We start from the raw sequence: 16,205 nt of genomic DNA on the forward strand, positions 1-16,205 counted from the left end.
CCGCTATTTCAGAACCTTCGTCTTTTCCGAACGCCAGGTGATGTTTTTTCGCCTCCGCTGATGCGCCGCCACTTGCATCCGAACTGACTTGCGCGATTTTGGGCACTGCGGCTGCGGGAACTGCGGTTAGCGTGACTGAACTGAGGGGGCCAAGCTCAGTCTGCGTTAACCATGGTTAGCGGGGTAACCGCAGTTTCGTCTGTAGTGTAACGCAGCAAACTGCGGTTTTGTCTAACCACGGTTCGCTTAACCGTGGTTAACTGCGCCCGTGTAACTAGGGTCGACCGGGCCAAGTCCGTCCAGCCATTGGCAACGGCAAGAAAGCCTCCCGGAATGAATTGTTCCCCTGGCGATTGCATGCTGATGCAGTTGCAGCCGTCAGGGCAAGTATAAGATTAAAAAAAAGCGACTAGGTGAGACGGAAAGCTACCTTCTCTTTGAGCGTTGAAAAACAACGCGCTCACGCCGAAGGCAACAACCACGACGCACCGCGCTAACCTTGACCTCCGATCTGCTTTCCGTCGCTACCCCAAGAGGGCGCCACACCGCAGTGAAAAAGGCGGATTGTCACGAAAAAAACACTATACGATGCAAGCACTGTCTCCAAAACGACATGGGCAATAAAACTGCTGCCTTTATAAGTAGGCAAAGAACACGTAAACACAAGCAACTACTCGTAATGAAGACGAATAAATGTCTTATTTATCGTGTTCGTGCTATTTTATGTTACATTCCTCTCTCCCCCCTCTCGGTATTGCTTTGTTCCCACAATGCCACTGCAATAATCTCAGCTCTCTACTATTCTTGAGAGACTCTATGAGTGCCTCTGATGATGAGGCCATAACTCTAAACAGGATTTAGTTTTGGGTAATGTTGCCTCTGTAAACGAATGCCATATTTGATGTCCATAAGCTCATCAGTTAATTTATTACTGCGAAGAAGTATACCTCTAACCAGCCAAGGAAATTTTCGTGTCCGCGTCCTCAGAAAACTCCCAGGCTAGTACTGGCTATTGGTTACACCTTGGCTACACACAAACTGCTGGCAGCGCCAGGAATCGAACCTGGGCCCGTGTAGAGAAGAGGAGCGAAAGCCCGTCGTTTGGCGGACTAAGCTACGCCAAGGCGTGTAGAAGAAGAAGGAGACAGATGGTCGTTTCGATTCAGCGTCTGGAGATTGGAAGGGCGCTTTTTGGCGGTGACGCATAAAACAAGAGTGAAGACGCAGTGTCGCCCTCCTCCTGACCCTTCGGAAGGCGTCAAAAGTGGCTGCAGAAACGGCGCGTTCCAAAGGGCGCAGCAAGGTGCCCGCACGTCCGACATGAAAGCAAGTAAAAAATTGGCTCCAATCCACGCTGTGAAGTTGATTGTAAAGCAAAGCTTTAAACGACACCCACAAAAATTGCCCATAACACGTCACTTGAATTCACATACGTGGCTCTACAAAGAGTGAAACAAGAGATTCTGCAAACTTTTACGTGGAATTCGCGGGGGCAGTGTCCCGAACCCAGCAGCGTCGGCCACGGGCGGGCTAGAGCGGCGGACGCCGCTGCTGTAGCCCGGCCGTGCGTCGGCCGCAAGAAAACGGAGGGGAGAGTCTTTTGAAGGGTGATACAGCGGGACCAGGCCATCTTGATGTCCTAGCTCGGGGCTACACCACCTCGCGACACAAGCGCAGGCACCGAAACAATTCGACAATTCGAGATGGAGCTTAGTGATTGCAATTTATGCCCATTAAAACTACTTATTTATTTAAGAAAGTGTGAGACTTGCGAGAAAGCTGAGGGAACTTTTACCATCGCTATTTATTAGAACCAGTTGCTCTTTTCGTCTTTTGTAATACCTCTTAAAACGCAACCGGATCGCTATTCACCATCTTAGAAATAGAGACCCATTCGTGGGAAGCAGTGCGCAAAAGGTAGCGTTTCTCTAGCAGCCAGATGTCTGTATGTGGTCTCTACATTTTGTTTTCCCACCCTGCAAACCAATCCTTAACGTATCGTTACCGCACGACCACTTAATTCCGTCGGATGCGGGGTTACCCTGCAGGTGCTATCGAACAAGTTAATCAAGCCATGCGAAGGAAGCACGCAATGGACGCGAAGCTGCGTCAAACAGGTCCAAAACAACCGTCCCTCAAGCAGACGACAAAGCCGCTGTGCCGACGCGCCCGCGGGCAAGAATGGCCTCCGCGCAGGGAACGCTGTCTAAATCCTATTCCAATCGACGTGCTCTACGAGAGCGTAGACACCCATTTGATGTTAATAACCACTCCAGAGATTCTTGGAGTAAACACGGCATATGATATTTGTGGCCGATTCTAGAAAGCGCCAAGTCTCATGAATGACGAGACAACAGGGAGAAAAGGGGAGGGGAAAGAAACAAACTATGCGGCATATAGCGTTAGAATGTGAGGGTAACAATCCAAATCTACATGAGGGAAATATTCGGCTTCCAGAAGCCCTAGGATTTAAGTGTAGCACAGAGGAAGTTAACCTCAAGGCTGTCGAGTCGACGAAAAGAAGGTTAGAATGATGGTGGACGAAAAGCAGAGAACGGAATATTGCCGAGGACAGTTACCACCTGTAATGGGAAAAAAAATATTTTGTGCCTAATAAGTTTTTGTACCTGCCTTAAGGAGCGCTAGTATTAAACCAAGAGTATAAAACATAGGTATATTAGTCCTTTTTGAGTAGATGACACGTCATCACTCCGCTACAAAAGGGAAACCACTAGCAATCATCATCATCATCATCATCATCATGATCGGGGACCTATTCTCGACTGCGAGTGTCATTGTGAACTGTGAATTCGCCGGGAACCTTGTCTGATTGGCTGTCACTTTTGGTCACGTGCTACTAGCTGACAAAGCGACTGCGCATGCTGTGTCCTTTTTAACGCTTAATGACGTTTACTAGCCCGCCTATCAGTCTGCCTTATTTCTCTCTACTGAAAGCGCATAATTCTTCTCGGGCAATGAAAAACGAGAAGAAATGCAGCCGACACGACAATGTAGGCCTGTCCATGCAATTCAAGAACAATATGGCTTGTTTGTCACGCTCTCTTTGTGATTGGTTGTGATGACTGGACGTAATATAAACAGTTGACGCGAATGTTACGTCACACGTTGGAAACTTCGGCCTGAGTAAACTGACGTAATGTTACGTAACAGCTAGCAACCTGCACCTGCCGTGGCTGTGAAATAAGGCAAAACGTTCCTCCAACATTCGGCGCCGTGAAATATCTGTGAATTGGCAGCAGGCGCAGTTTCGCACTACGCGCTGTTTAGAGCCAAAAAAGAATTGCTTTGACTGTTTCCGAGTAAGAGATGACAGAAAATAAAAATAACGTCCCGTATTTTGTTTTGATGTATTTTGTTTAGATGTCTTGTAATTCAATAGCAATTCTTTAATTGGCGTAACAGCAACATAGACGGCGTTACAGCCTCTACTTTACAAAGAACCCAACGCATTGCATTTGTCCACACTCCTTTAATAAGCTTGCGGGTCACATGATCGAATTCAAGATAAAAGTAACGAAGAAAGCTGACTTTTATTCATTTCTGCATTTTTGAGTTCGAGCATTGCGCATGAGTGAACTGGCTGCGTCAGCACGCTCTTCCACTAACAGGTGTAGCGTTTCGCTGTCCCTATCGCATCATACAACCAATGGTCACGGCCGTACTTTTCAGTAGTCACGCTTGTAACATAGCAGTAGACGACAGCGTGATGGCGGTGACGGCAGGGAAGGACCTAATGCATCAAAGCTTGCATTAAAGGGACCCAGAAAAGCTTTGTGAAGGTGGCTATAAAATGCATTCAGGTTGTAGAACACATAACGGGGAATTTTTTAGTCAAGTGTCAGCCCCATACGTTGTACGGATAATTAGCAAACAATTTTTGAAGATCGCCTTTCTCAGCCGATGAGCGCACCGCAGCAGCGAGCCGACCGCGGCTGACGCAACGCCGACCGTGGCTGACGCAACGGCGATCACGGCTGACGCAACGGCGAGGCGCCGCCCTGATTCGGCCGATCGTCGGTCGCCGGCAACGTCACTGCCATTGGCTTCCGGCTGCTCTTCCTCCTTCCTGCGCGATCCCGAGGCAAAGGCGGGTCTGCAGTGATTGACGCGTGCCTAGGCGCGGGAATGTAGCTAGCGGAGAACGGAAGTCGAGCGTCGCGATGTGACATGGCTATTGCCAGTGTTTCCAGCTGCTTTGAAAGAAGCAGAAAGGGAAGAGGAATCGATCGGCAAGGGGGGAGAGGTGCACTTAATTGCTTCTGGCGCAGCTAATACTGAATGTAGATCAATAATTCCAACGGCATTGCATCGCTATATTGGTACTACGCGACAATCAAGGCCTTTTGTCTCTTTTAGAAAAGGCTTTTCTGGGTCCCTTTAAAGCACACAGCTCAACTATGTTACTAAAAACGATTGAAACAAACAGATGCGGCAAAAAAAGAGATTGTGTGCTGGTATTTAGCTTAACAAACGCTTTTCGGTCTCTTTTGTAGCTTTGGTTTAGCTTATGCCAAAGAGCCTACTTGCGCAATAAAAAAAAAGATGAACGTTACTTGATCGCCGTGTGTTGTTGACGCCAATTTTGACCTGAAAAATGCGTTTCTCGTGTAAACGTCAACTGCCGTCTCAGTTTTTATTAGACACGCAAAGTGTTTTTTTTTTCTTTGCTTTACGCACAATGTTTGATAGCTTCGTTGGGATCTTTTAAGGTGAAGCGTCATATAACACTGAATGGCGTCATACCTACACGTGCCCACGTCATTGTTTGGTTACGTTTTGCTTCCGTAAAAACCATGGTGATTTCACTTTGAATTTTATGAAGTCAATAATAGCGCCCCGGACCCTCAGCGCCCTTAATTATTCTGGCCCTGATTACCGCATTTGTTTTGTGCCTGTTCCTGGAGGGTGACACGCCAAAGCAATAAATTGTTAACGCCGTTTCGCGTTTTGCAATGAAAAGCATTAACTAAAAAAAATATCCACGAACATGAACCACCTTAGGACGTCGAATGTTTCCACTTCCGGTTTCCGCACATTCCGTTCTCATGCGCGGCGGCATTCTCTGTAGCGTTGCATGCACCTTGTAAACAGTGCATATACACAAAGCACTAAAGCTAATTCCATCAACGATATCTTCCCGGTATTCTGCCTACCATTCACTTCTCTACGGTGTTCACCCCAAGACAGCATTGCGGCCATGTGCTGGGCGAGTCACGCGCGCAGGAGGGAAGAAAATGGGGAGGGAAAGTATTCAAGGTATACAATTCAGGCTCCAGATAAAATTTGTCCGGCAAAAAATTTCTGGTCGTTCCTCTGCTGCTGGCCGTCGCTGAACTTAGCGATGTCTTCGTTAGGCTCAGTCGCAACGGAAACTCTTTTTTTTGTGGTGATTATCTCCCACCGGCAAACAAAAAAGGAAAAAGGTGTGAGTTAAAAGGATTTAGCAACACCTTTCCTTTATAATACGCCCTGATTGCATATCACCAGGCCACACTGTGGTGAAATTTCTATTGTGTAGCATTCTTTGCCGAATATCCCCACAGCGAGAAATGTGGAAGGCCGGGATTGGATGATTGATTATGGGGTTTAACGCGCCGAAACTACGAATATTACGAGGGGTGCCGAAGTGTAATAATTTTAGGTATCTGAGGATCTGTAACGTGCGTAGAAATGTCGAACACACGAGCATTGTTAGTTTACCCCCTCTACCAGAAAAGTGGCCGCGGCGGCAGGGAATCACACCCACGTCCTTGGGCTCGTGCCATGTAACGCTTCGCAATTCCACAAAAATGCAGATTTGTGGAGGTAACTAAGATAATCGCTATAATACGGCAAACGAAGAAAACTGGTTCGAAAGAATTTTGGGAATCCAAAAAGTTTAAAAAATTGAAGAAATAAATTTTTGAGAAAATGGCCGAAAAAAAATGCATCCTGATCTCCCGGGCGAGGGCTGCTGGGGGGCCTGAAGGCGGCCTGGACTGAGGCTACCCCTCTCCCCTTTCCCTTAGAAAACTGAATGTTATTCCTCCTCCTACTCCGCCTATACACCTCCCCGAAAAACCTAAGAATAAAACAAAAAAAATAGTAGTGGCTTAGCTCGGCTATGCCATGATATACCTAGCGTGCGCTGAGGTTCAGCTGGTTATTTTTAGGTTTCCCGGTTGTCTAGGATTAGCTGATTATCATCCTTACTGCTGCTAAAACGATTTCCAATCCAATTCATTCTATTCCAGTCCAGTCCAGTCCAATCCAGTCCAGTCGAGTCCGGTCTAGTCCAGTACAGTCCAGTCCATACACTGCTCCCCGCGCATTCGCAGCACGGCTCTCCAGGAGCCACGCGAAATGGCTATCAAACGGCTCCGGGGCAGCGTCATACTTGGCTACTGGGCACCCGAGGCGCACAGCTGAGCCCGCGCCGGCGCCAGTGCGTCTGCCGTGGCTATGACGTCACTCCTCTAGAATTCACAGACCGGAAATGTGCAGACCCAATTTTCTATACACGCGTACTGCATTCGGATTGGATATCAAATCCAATCCAATACAACCCAATTTCCAATTTATTTCCGTGTTCCCCTTTCCAAAATAAAACAAGAAAAAAGGTGGGGAACAACACCCGCACCAGCAAAGCTATGGCAGGTTTGCAGCCAATCAGATATAAATGAACAGGGGCAAGCGCCCAGAATGCAAATTTCAAAAAAACAAATAGTCGAATAAGAAAAACACCAACAACATGAAAATCACAACACGGAGAGAGCATGGGAGCACCACACTGCAGTTTGAAGAGGTCGTAAACTCTAACACATACAAATGCTAGAGGCAGTATCCGCATTTCCGAATTCAGGCAGTCTGTCTCCACCACAGAGTCCGGCTGCAGAGAAGCTCACCACGAAGAACAGCACCAACGCGATGATGTGAGGATGAGCACAAGCTGTCTAATTCAGCACAGGTAGCAACCACTCACAGTACCTTAAAATCCATTAGGAGAGGCCACAAACTAGAACTGACAATCACAGAGGCTCGCATTACACCCCCAAACAACGCACATCGCTTCGGAGACCATTTCATGAGCGCGAAACGTCCGGCATGTTCTTGCTCACAAAATCGACGAGCTCGATGAGGATTTGCACGGCCCGAGAAATGTCCAGGGCTTGTCGCAGATGTGGAGGTCCCAGAGGCAAGCGGACGACATGTTTAAGTATGGTTATAATCGAGGCTGTCCTTGTGCAGTCCCGGAGGTAGTGGCTCACTGAAGAGGCAAGCTGTCCACAAAAACATCTGTTTTCAGGGAGCAAGTCGATCCTGTGGAAGTAGTGCGGGAAACGGCCATGTCCGGTAACTATGTGGGCGAGTCGTCTGGGCGGAGGAAAGCAGCGCGGTATAGCGAGCACGCTGGGAACCCAGCGAAACAACTCGGTGTCAGCGTTGTCGGTGTTCCATCGCTCCTGCCACTCTAACCGACCGGCCCTCAAAAATCTCTTCCTGACGATGGGCTTTGAGGCACGCGCTCCCACCTCTTCACCAATGGTCGCCGCAGCTTTGGCAACGAAGTCGGCAAGCTCGTTTCCCCACACCCCCGAGTGTCCAGGAACGTGAAACAGGAATACGGCAACAGAGGAAACCAACAATCGATAGCTGTTCTGAATTTGGTGAATAGTGTCGGATGTGTTGAGGGGGTTTTCGAGAGCAAGGAGTAGGGATAAACAGTCAGTATAGACAAAAACAGTGCTCGAGGGCGTGTTATTTTGAAGGTAGAGGAATAGACGATGTAGAGCAATCGCTTCCGCATCATAGGAGCTTGTGGGAGGGCTAATCCGGAATCGTGGAGTAGTTACTATACGGTCCGGAGCACTGAACACGACGAATGCGGCACCAGCAGATGTCATGGTGAAGGAACCAATCCAATCCAACACAACCCAACTTAATCTAATCCAATCCAATCCAATGCTCCTCACGCTTGCGCAGCACGGCCTTCCAAGGAACACGCGAAACTGTTCAACCTCGGCCAGTGTAGCTTACGCTACAAATACTGCGCGAAAAGACATTCATATGACGAATAAGAAATAGCGTGAACGGACCAACTTCGCAGTAGGTCTTGCATCTTCGAAAAAGAAACATAATTAGCGAAATAAACGCACTCCATTTCTATAATGGTGCACATTTACATCACTGGCGACAAGGAACGAAAGGAAACTTAAAAAGTATAAAACAATGCAAGGTATTTCACTGGTCGTACCCATATTTAGCTCTAAAGAACTCACACTTTAGACAAGCGGCATAAGAATACTGTGCATTAGTAGACAATTCTCTGAATTGCTGAATTTTTTGCTTGCACAGCCCATTGCTTTGACAGAGCACACACCTGTTGGCGCACTTACACCTAACGCACGTACGTTTACTGAGAAACTGATCTGATACGATGGCGTGAGAAAACTTTGGAGGACATTTCGCGCTGAACAGACTTGTTTTGCGCTACCGTCAAATGCTTTATGCAAACACAGCTCCAGGAAGCAAAAAAATTTCACCATCTTCCCGTAGCGGAACCCTGAATAGTATGCAAAGCAGGCATGGGATCGTATCAAGTTCCCATTAGTTTTCAGTTCGATCGCGGCGTTGCAGGAGGAGAATGAGGGGAGTGGACCGCGCGCGTCATTTATACCGCGGAGCTACAGTGGCGCCCCCAGCGGAGTATGCAGCGGCTACCGTCGCGTCTCTAACCCTCAGCTCCTTCGCATTATCGCGCGCGGAGCCGCAGGTGTTGCCATTCGTTGCGCAGTCCCGGAGATGGGAGGAGGAATCCCTAGAGGCATCCTGCCACAATCATCATCAGTGATTGCTGGCCAGGCATGCACAGTAGGGGTGTGAACACAGGGTTCCCTTGCGGGAAAAAGACGACGGCGGTTGAACGCGAAGCTATCTCGTGATGTATTCTTTGGTTCGCCAATACCTAGGGGCGTACTGCCACAATCATCATTAGTGGGGCCTGGCCAGGCATGCACAGTTGGGGTGTGTACAAAGGGTTCCCCTACGGGAAGATGACGACGGTGGTTGAACGCGAAACTATCTCGTGATGGATTCTTTGGTTGGCCAATCCCTAGAGGCATCCTCCCACAATCATCATCAGCGGTGCCTGGCCAGGAGTAAAGATGGTTGTGGTTCGTTTCCCCAAAGTCCGGTATTGATCAGGAACCCAATCGCCCGTGCTCCGATTTATTTTGCAGGGGGCTGGCAGGGCGATGGTGTTGAAGTTCTTGGAGACGGCGGTCGAATTGACGAACCAAAGCGTTGGGGTTGATTAAATGAAACGAAGAGTTTATATACAGCTATTTACAGTAGGAAAACTGGGTACATGAGTAATGAAGGGGAAAACTTCAAACTTCAGCTAGACGCTACTCCTAGTGCGCACAAATCACTTGAGCTTCTCAACTTCGTCTAAGTCTCCTATCTTCGGAGCGTACACAAACTGTTCGAGAAACGATGGCCGAGACCCTGTCTCGCCGCATCAGTCTAGTTGCCCGGTACGGCGCTGTACCCTAAACTTCCGACGCGATCCTAACCTCTAGCCTAGGGGGCTCACAAATCCCAACCTAGCTTTAATGGTCGAGACTCCTTGTCCCGCCGGGAGCTGCCCAGCTCAGCGCTCTGACAAGAACGATTTCTAACGGCCAAGTTCGGCCTTATAACACCTCTAGCTCACGATCTCTCGGGAACGCCCCTGTAGCATTTCGTACGCGCGTAAGGGAGTGCCCGAATGCACGTAGACAGCTGTCACTCATCGCAGTACGGAATATTCAATGGGGCGCCACCATCTTTGGGTCAACAGCCCGCTCGCGGACGAGCAAGTGCGCGCGACCCAGCGGGGTGAGGGCGAAAGGCAGCCACAGTACACTATGCCGAAGGAGCGCGTTTACAATGGAGGCTCGCGTGGCGCACGCCCCGACGTCGGCAATTACACCTCCCCGGTGCTTCTCGGAACCCGGCGGCGCTGTCTGCGTTTTCAATGAGGATTATCCCCGTGGTATTCCGTGGGCTAGACAATCCGTCTCCCCTGCGTGCCGTGACGAATTGGCGACGGCTACCGCGTAGAGTCCACAGTATTGAGCCACCAGACAGAGTGGCGGGTTCTCACGCGCAGCCTGCGCGCCTGGCCACTGACCTCACATGTGGACCTTACAACCCCCCCTTTAAGAGGGTTACTGGACCTCTTGGTTCAGTCAATCCGACAAGAATTCAAAAGAGCCACTCGTTTCATCTTTCCTTCAGCAATAACAGCGGAACAAAAAAAAACATGTGGAAGGAGTTAATTATAACCACAAATGAGCCCCCTTCCATTTCTGTAGCTGATCCGAAACCTCTCTCACCTAAACTACAAACACAACCTATTCACTAGCCGTTTAACAGGGACGGAATACTCTAGCAAACAAGAAACACACCAAAAGATACTAAAAATACTAAGTGCGAGTAAAAAGAAATTGGGTCGTGTCTCCGGGGCGCGCAAACGCCACGAACAACGAGACAACTCGAGACACTGATGCGCGCTATAACTGCAAACACGTACAAACATTCTGGCACTCGACAACCAGAACAAAAGGAATAAGGACTGGCAAACAACACGGGCAATTTTGCGGTCAACAAAAATAAAACGTTAAGAAAGTTTGCATTGCCGCAATTCGCACGCGCGCAAATGTCCTCTTTGACGGCGTAGCCTGATAACGTTCCTTCAAGAATGTTCGGCTCTGCTTTCGCTCACTTGCGGTGCACAGAAAGTTCAATTCGGTGCACGGATCGAGCACCCAAGGCATCTCGTCGCGCACAACCACGGCACACACACACACACACACACACACACACAGACACACCACCACGAAAGAGGACGGGTGAACGGGACGTTCACGTCCGTCGTGGCGGTGCTAAGGCTGGGAGGCAATTCAATGGTGCCCCCCCCCCCCCCACAAGCAACATTGTGAAGGCGCGACAGTGTATCCGTGTTCGCATTGTTTGATCCCTTCCTGTGAGAAACCACAACGTTGTAGCGTTGCAAGGCTAATGCCCACCTTGACAATTTAGCCCCATGAGGCGTACAGGTCGTGAGGTAAGACAGAGGGTTATGGTCAGACACGACATTGACTTCTACCCAAAAACAAAATAATCAAACTTTTTCAATGCCCAGATGATGGCAAACGCCTCGCGTTTGATGGTTGATGGCTGGTTTGGGTTGGACTGAAACGATGGCTGGAAAACGCGATGGGCTTCTCGCGGCCCTCTTTCTCCATCTGCGCCAGACATGCCCCGGCTCCCACCTCAGACGCGCCCGTAAACAGCCACTAGGCTGGTGCGGGTCAGGGGCAAAGGGACTCCTGAGCAAAGGGACTCCTTTAGCTGCTCGAACGCCCGCTCGGCCTCGCTACTCCAAGGAATCGGGTTCGGTACACGGCAATGGTCTAATTAGTGTGGCATGATGGCGGCGATGGGAGCAGTCAGAGTTGATTTTACCCAACCGGCCGAACCGCTTCCGCTCACGGACTAGCCAAAGTCACTGTAATTAATAATAATGACTCTGCCTAGTCAGTCAGTGGAAGCGGTTTGTCCGGTTGGGTAAAACCAAGACAGACTGATCCGTTTGCAATTGCGAAACGACACCAGCGAGGATTGCTGTACTGGATGGGAGCAGTCTGGTGTTGTTTCGCGATTGCAAACGGATCAGTCTGTCTTGGTTTTACCGAACCGGACAAACCACTTCCGCTCACTGACTAGGCAGAGTCACTATTAATAATTACAGTGACTCTGGTTAGTCAGTGAGCGGAAGCGGTTCGGCCGGTTGGGTAAAAGGTAAAATCAACTCTGACTGCTCCCATTACCGCCATCATGCGACACTAATTAGACTTTTGCCTTGATACACCCCGCTTGGTCAGCGACGTTAGCGGTTCAGCTACCTCCGCGTAGTTGTTGGCGTACTTTCGGCAATACACGCAAAGGCCAAGGAGACTTCGAAGCTCCTTCTTAGTCTTTGGTTGTGCGAGACCTCTGCCTGCGGCCAGCTTTTCCGGATCAGAGCCGTGCGTTCGGCTGCCCACTACCTGGCCGAGGTACTAATGTGGCCCTGAGCTACCTGGCACTTCTCAACGCTCGCCTTTAACCTCGCGTCCGTCAACAAGCCGAGGATAGTGTCCACGGGCCTAAGGTGTTCTTGCCATGATGAGGAGAAGACGGCAATGTCATTGAGATAGGCCGTGGCGTAGGACCGGTGTTTGGCGAGCAATGTGTTCATCATCCTATGAAATGTTGCTGCTGCATTTCTGAGACCAAATGGCATGACGTGCCACGCGTACTGCCCGTAGTGCGTGAAGAAGGCGGATAGGTGCTGGCTCTCCGGCGCTACCGGCACCTGCCAGTAGCCCCTCCGCAAGTCTATGACTGTGATAAACCTCAAGTGACCCACTTTCAGGATCAGCTCCTGCGGTGGTGACATAGGGAATGCATTGGCGCGAGTCACCGCATTTAACCTGCGGTAGTAGATGCACATTCTCCACGACCCGTCTTTCTTTCCGACGCAAACGACCGGGTGGGCGTGCTCACTTTCGACTGGGTAGATGAGGCCCAACTCCAAAAGTTCGTCTACCTGGTGGGTGACTTCGTTCCTGAGCAGCTCCGGAACGCGGTAAGGAAAAGCCCTCTTTGGCTCATAACTTCCCTGCAGCTCGATTCGTTGTTGCCCCACCACGGCGAGTCCTGCGTTCCATCGAACAGGTCGACGTGTTTTGCAATTACGCTTGCAATCTCAGAGCTCTCTCGCTCACTTAAGTGTGACAACTTCTCGATCGGTAAGAGGAGGGTACTTCGACGCGGCGGCATAAAGCGGTGGGCTCACTCTACGTCCCCAAACTCGCTATCTTCATCGAGCACTACCCCCACGTGACTGACGCGACAGTAGTAAGGTCGAAAGCGGTTCGCGTGCACCAACGAAGTTCTCTTTTCCCCCATGTCGAGACAGTATGAATGCTGCCTCTCCTGTGCAACAACCGTGAATGGGCCCAACCATCTCGGGGCCGTCTTACGTTAACCTCCGTGTCGAACAAAAGGACCTGTTCGCCAACGCTGAACGTTTTGTTGCGCGCGGTTCTATTGTACGCCTGCGCGTAACTGCCCTGGCGCGCGCTCGCCGTGAGCACCGCCACTTCCGCCGCTACCTCCAGCTGCTCGCGCAGCTGCCTTAGGTATTTCGCTGGCTCCTCTTTTAATGTGCCCGGTACGGGCAGTACCCCTGTCCAACTGTGCTGGAGGATCGCCAGTGGTCCTGTGGGGTTCCTGCCATAAAGCATGCGAAGCGGGACGACTCCGGTTGTGTCGTGCGGAACCTCTCGGTAGGCCTACAACATGAACGGTACTAACCTATCCCAGTTCCTTGGATCCTTCTCGATGACGTGAAACAGCATGTTCTTAAGTACCCTATTCCAACGGTCCACCCTGCCATTGCTCTCCGGGTGTTCCGGTGTCGCGAAGCGTGCGCGCAGCCCAACGTTTCCAAAAAGCTTTGTGTCAGTTGTGACGTGAAGTTAGTGCCCTGGTCACAGCATATTAACTCACGGATGCCAGTCCTGCTGAATATTGTCAGGAGAGCTACGTAAGTTGCTTTCGCCGTAAGTGACCGCAAGCACACGACTTCGGGCCAGTGTGTGCAGAGGTCCACCAGACAAAGCGCATACTTGTGGCCCCGACCCGACGGTACGTCCAGGGGACCTATGATGTCAACGTTTACTACCTGGAAGGGGAGGTCTGGCCTTGTTAGGGGAACAATAGGGACCCGCTCGCTGAGCCGTCTATCTGCCCGGTTTTGGCAGCCATGACATGTTTGGCATTGATTAAATACGTCTGCCTCTAGGCCAGGCCAGAAAAAGCTATATTTTATCCTAGCCTTCGTCTTTTTGGGGCCTAAATGGCCTCCCCATAGTGACTCGTGGGCCAGCAAGAGTACCTCCTCGCATCCCTCTGAGGGCAGCACGAGTTGCGTTACCTTCGCGCCGGCTATAGTGTCCCTATGAAACAGCAACCCGTCAGAGACAAACATGCCGGCTTTCCCTCTTTTCGCGTCGGCCCAAGCTCTCTTTAGGCTGTCATCAGCCAGCTGAGACGCCAGCAGCCTTCCCCGTGGGCCCTCAACTTCCACTGCCTCATCAATCTCCTCGGCCGGAGCTTCGGGTGCCGTCTCTCCCGTAATCTCACACACGGCAGCCGCCGGTTCCCAGATCGCCCTGGTGCCGACCTCGAGGTCCCCACTTGAGGAGGCGAAAGTTTCAGCCGTGCTGTTCGCCTCCTGGTTGGGGTAACATTTCGTCTGCAGCTCCCAATCCTCTCTCGAAAGCAAACAGTCTAGTCCCTCGGCGAGATTGTTGGTGACAGCACAGATTAGCTCCACCTTGGGACTCCCGACCACCGACACGGCCTGCCTCAAACTCACAGGCAGGCTGACCACTCTCGCGTTAACCGACTCGCCAAATGCTAGAACTAGCCTGATGGTGCCCGATGGCTGCATGGTGCGCTGTGGGACTAGGCTTTCTCGTACCACCGTGACTTCACTTCCCGTGTCGACCGTCGTGGTAACTGTCTTGCCTGTACAGTGGATTTCCACGTGCTGTAGTCTAGACTTTCTCGGCTCATCAATGCATACGAGCGCCTTTACCTCGGCCACGAAAATTCGCTGCCCGCCGCTTGTCAGGCCGGCATCCTGAGCCTGCACTGCACTTGCGCCATCTACTACACTATCTGCACGTGCGCGCTGCGCCCTGGGTTTCCTGACTTGTCAGCAATTTTCGGGCACAGCCGCAAATCTTGACCTTCTCCCTTACAGAGGCTACACATCCACATTCGCTTGCCACTGTTGGTATTGCGCGGAGGTACTTTATCTCTACGCCTTACAGCGGAGCCTCTTCCCTTGGCCTGCTCGAAGGTTTGCAGCACGTTAGCTATCTCTGCTAGCTTCAGCCACGTCTCTGCTTCGCGCAGGCGAACGTACTCCAGTCCCTCAGCGCTCAAACTGTTCTTAATTCTATCGGCCACCATAAGGGCCACTACATCCTTTTTTTGTTTCGACCTTCCTCGATTTCAGGTAGTAGTCAAACTGGATGCCAACGCGGAAGGCAAATTGCGACCAGGTTTCGTCGTTACGCTTCGCTGCTTTGCAAATCGGTCGAGGTATTCTGCGGGGCTTAGTCTAAGCTCCTGCAGCACGGCCTTTTTACCACTTCGTAGTCATTGCACTCACTGTCCCTGAGTCCACGTAACATGTACCTCACCCGTTCCGACAACGCCGGTACAACTAAATGAACCCGACTCGACTCCGGTACACCGTAAGTTACAAACAACCTTTCAACTTCGTCGAACCACAACGGAATGTCCGCATCGCACGGCAGCTTAAGCGCTTTCAGGACCTTTGCGCACTGAGTGACCGGGTCTAAGCCCGGCCGCCTACCCTCGTATAAGTCCGAGCCCGTAGGAGTTTGCGTGCCAGCCCTCGTCTCCAGCTCCAACCTTCGCAGCCGCTCATCGGATTCGAGCTTCAGTTTTTGTATGCGTTCTTCCGATTCTCGCGCCTCTCTTCTCCTTCGCTCCGCCGCCTCTCGCGCTCTTTCCTCCGTTTCGCGCGCTTCTTTTCTCTCTCGCTCCGTGGCTTCGCGCGCTCTTTTCTCCTTTCGCTCTTGAAACTCCAACTCCATTTGTCTAAGAATTATTGCCTCAGACTCCGCTTGGACCACCCCTCCTGCCGCCGTTCCTCCTTGAGGTGGCGCCTCATGTGTCTGACCATTTCCGTCTCCTTCAGCATTGTTCGCCAGCATACTCCGCGTGAATACCATGCAACCCCAGACTCAGCCTACACCGCCACAGCAAAGCGCAAGAAATCCCACTCACCCGCAATTTCGGTTGTCGGCTACCGCGTCGTTGGCCCCGTGCGCTCGCTTGGCTCTGCCGCTTCACTCCGCACGGAGCTCGGCAGCTCCCGATGAAGGCTGGCTTGCCGCCCCTGGTTGTGGCCTGGTGATTTCTTCTGCAAAATCCCGTCGGCTGCGCCAGTAAATATGGTTGTAGTTCGTTTCCCCGAAGTCCCGTATCGATCAGGAACCCAATCGCCCGGACTCTGGTTGATTTGGCAGGGGGCTGGCAGGGCGATGGTGTTGAAGTTCTTGGAGACGGCG

The 16,205-nt window shown here is 51.1% G+C and overlaps 1 pseudogene; it reads right to left on the reverse strand.

The window, feature by feature from the left end:
* Positions 1–14,769: 14,769 nt before the first annotated feature.
* LOC144179932 (uncharacterized) lies at positions 14,770–15,835 on the reverse strand (annotated as a pseudogene).
* Positions 15,836–16,205: the final 370 nt, after the last annotated feature.

Source organism: Haemaphysalis longicornis, unplaced genomic scaffold (genome assembly GCF_048455015.1).
Source record: "Haemaphysalis longicornis isolate Haplotype H1 unplaced genomic scaffold, Haemaphysalis longicornis Haplotype H1 scaffold_4, whole genome shotgun sequence".
NCBI lineage: Eukaryota > Metazoa > Arthropoda > Arachnida > Ixodida > Ixodidae > Haemaphysalis > Haemaphysalis longicornis.